Genomic DNA, 4,048 nt, shown 5'->3' on the forward strand with positions numbered 1-4,048 from the left:
TTACGGAGATCAAATAATACAGAATAACATTATACAGTAAGAATGACACGTGAAGTTAACCCAGAAGGTTCCCCGTTGGCTATGGGGATCGAACCAGGAACTTTCTCGGTGTAAGGCATCATCATAAACCACTGTACCACCGTGCCACTGTACTAGGCATTTGTATTATTTACATAACTTACACATTTAGTCTGTCTGCAATTCTTTGGCAAGCCAGCTCCCTGGTTTTATTTATGGCCACAGTATTGCCTGTTTTTTTTTTAGTTTTTTTTTTTTTAGCGATTACATCTGTATTTTTCATACAGCTCCACTCACTTCTTGTTCTGTTTGTTGCATTAAAGTACCCACCACTTTCAAAGAAGCACATGAAATATTTTTAAATGTCTTTTGTTTCTGAGTAACTCTGTATTGTTTATTCTGTGCTGACTTCTTAGCAGTTAGTATGACTCTGCAGATCCTTCCACATACAAGTAGCGCGGAACAGAGAACTTTGCATAATCACAGATCACCAACTCAACTCGAATTTCTCTTATAGTCCTATTTCTGTTTAAGAGACGTTACGTTTAGGGAATGAAGATGGCAACACTTAAAATATATATTTACATTTCATGAGAGTAATAATAATTATAATGGCAATACTTATTAAAAATAAATTTATAATTTTATAAGAATTACATATTTACTATAGGTACTACAACAGTATAGCAAATTCATGTAAAGTGATATTTGCTTATTTGACACTAGATGGCAATAATACCCTATTATTCAAAACAAAGGTCTTTTTAGTTATTTTTAGTCAGACCGTATTCCAACAGAGATGATATTGCTTTCATTATTTTAATAATATATTGGTAAAGTAGTTCCTGATTTCATTGGCATGGCTGGTACTCCTGCTTTTCTCATACCAATATGATTGGGGTTCCACATCTCACCCCCACTTTGTGTGTTGTGTTTGCTTCTCACTGAGGTTCTCTGCATTTCTGTTAGGTACTCCAGACTTCTTCTGAAATCCAAAGACCCTGGAAATTATTGCAGATATTTCCATTAAATAACCTCTATGACAATGACCATAAGCACTGATTATATTCTGGAACATAAAGCAGACCTCTGATAGTTCTTTTGGGAGAAGTGAGTGCATTTCTTAGTCAAAATGTGTCCGTGATCAATGTTAATGAGATATTTTAGCCCAGATTTCAAAACCCATACTGCACTTTAGACATTAACTTTTTCCTTTCAAAGGTTATTAATTTTAAAGCTTCCTTCATCAATTAAAAATGAATATATAGGTATAGGGCAGCACATTGGGTCAGACTGTTATAAATACTGTAGTCTTACACGCCGTGGCTTTGATCCCCGGCTCTGTGGATGCAGTTTGTATGTTCTCATGGTGTTTCCTATAGTGTTCTCATGTTCCGCCTGTTCTCCTTGGCTTCTTTCTGGTTTCCTCTCACTGTCAGGAAATATGCTGAGCAGCTGTCTCCATTTTGGCATCCCATCCACGGTATCCAGTGACTCGTGCCCATATCTCCAGGTTTACCGAGACCCTGTGCCGGACCAGCAATTATGGATGAATAGCAAAATATTGTTCATCCGTTTTCTGAAACTACTTATACTATTCAGGGTTGCAGGGTCTGAAGCCTATAGGGCCCCAAAGCAGGAAACAACCCAGGACATGACCAGCCCATCACAGGGCACGGGGGGGGGGAAACCTGGAGTACCTGGAAGAAACCCCACGAAGACACATGGAGAACATGGCAGAGACTTGAACGCGGGTCCCTGAAGTGTGAGGTAACAGTGCTTTCCACCTCAATACCATGCCACCCCTAAAATATCGTTCAATATGTATTACTATAGACTTACGTAATAGCAGTATGATACTTGTTAACATTTATATATGTGATCATATGATTTGTCCTATGTTTACTACATTAAAATAATAATGACTTCAAATTAATTTTACTGTATGACTATAATTTACCCTCTGCCAAGCAGAGGAGTTGCAGTGCAGAACTTGATGGCAACTCTGGTCTATACTGGGAACTGAGAAGGACAGCTGCGATTGCACTGAGGGCAGATAAGGAGGCATCTGTTAGAGGAATCTGTGAGCAGGTGACACACCATCTGTGGTCTAGTGACCCACATTCGGCTTACAGAGGAATCAAAGCATTACGCACATCTGAATCTGAACTTTGGAGAGTCGCAGTCAGGACAGGAGATGGAACTGTCCTTTCAGATGACACTGCAGTTGTGACCTGCTGGCCGGCTACTTTTGAGCAGCTGTTTAAAGCTGATCCACCGGCTAGGATGCTGGACATCTCTGGGTCCACGGCTCTTGAAGCTGATCCTCCCATTAGCTGTGAACCATCCAATCTCACTGAGATTGCATAGGTGGTGAACCAGCTGGGGGTGGAGAAGGCCGCAGGGATCTGTGGAATCCGGGGTGAACTTCTCCAGGCTGGTGATAAGACTGTCCTCCTGGCATTGCAGGCAATCTTTGTTTCCATTTGGGAGACAGGCGTCACCCCAATTGACTAGAAAACAGAACTTCTTGTCCCTATATGGAAAGGGATGGGTGATTGTCTGGATTGCAGCAACTACAGGGGTATCAGAGCTGGGCAGGGTTCTTGCAAGGGTCATCCTTACCTTAATAGGATCCATGACTACTTGCTTACCTATCAGCGACCAGAGCAGCCTGGTTTTACGCCTAAGAAGTCTAACATCGACCACATTCTGGCACTTAGGGCTCTCATTGAGTGCAAATGCAGATATCAGCAAGTTTTCATACAGTCTTTAACAATATATCGTACAGTGTTTTTTTTCCTGTTTTTAACCAAATAAACTTGTATTCATTTATTTACTTTTCAATTACTGGTATTTAGTTAGTTACAGTAAATATTTATTTACTTATTTGGTGACAGTAGTTATTTATTTTTCATATCATATTCATATCTGACTTACGATATTTTCCAAATTATGAGGGGTTAATCAGAATGTGACCCCATCGTCAGTCGAGGAGCAACTCTATAGGGTCAGTTTCACTTCCCAGGGAAATTATTGCTGCTGCAGCTTTGAACAAGGTGAACAAAGAGATGAAAAATTAATATGGTGCTTTCAGTATGTAAAAATGTACGTAGGCTAATAAAAATAAACAAAGCATGTCTTTTGTCCACAACATTTACAACCACACAGTAGATGCTGCAACATCGCCAAGACACTGTATTTAGGTGTAAATCAACATGCAGTTATACCCATAACAAGGAAATAATTCTAACAATATCAACTGCGTTCAATAACAAACAGATCCATAACAGTTCAAACACTAGAATGACCTGATTTGAGAAGCCCCAGGTTTTATTCCAGATTTATTTTGCTCTGTGCGCACCTAATACTCAATGGTCATTTTTTGTCAGGAATATATGTATATTTTTTTCCATTACTTCTTTAATACATCTTTTTTTATACATAATATGAACAAAAAAGAAGATATATTTCAGGGAGCAGATTTACCTTTACCCATGCTACCTCCAATCACGTTTCTTGATTTTTCATCTAAGTCTGATAAATACAGGCATTCACACAAGCGATCGAATGGCATCATGCCAATGTATAGGACATACATGAGGAGTGACGCTCAGCCTATTTACCTCAGGGCTCTTTCAGAGTCTCCTGCATTTGCTCACGTCTTCATGAATGAGTGTATGGATATACAGCAGTCTCAACGGGACGCCAGGTGTTGTGCAGAGTCATGCAGAACAGTGTTAATACATCAGTCCGTGGGCCGGAATGAGTCACAATCCTCCCAGAATCCCTAACTGATGGCAACACAGGGGCCAAACTTAATATGCAAAACTTACACTTACATCTTAATATAGATATAAGGTATGTTCAGTCTCTTTCAGCAACAGTGATGAAATCCCTGTGCAGGAGCCCCCAGACAGAACATGAGATTAACTAGGAACTGATGTTACAAATTAGAGAATAATTACAAATTATACAGTCAGTCTACTGGTAAAGAAGAAGAACGCAAGAAAACAACCCCAAAGAGAGG

This window comes from Paramormyrops kingsleyae, chromosome 7 (genome assembly GCF_048594095.1).
Source record: "Paramormyrops kingsleyae isolate MSU_618 chromosome 7, PKINGS_0.4, whole genome shotgun sequence".
NCBI classification, from domain to species: domain Eukaryota; kingdom Metazoa; phylum Chordata; class Actinopteri; order Osteoglossiformes; family Mormyridae; genus Paramormyrops; species Paramormyrops kingsleyae.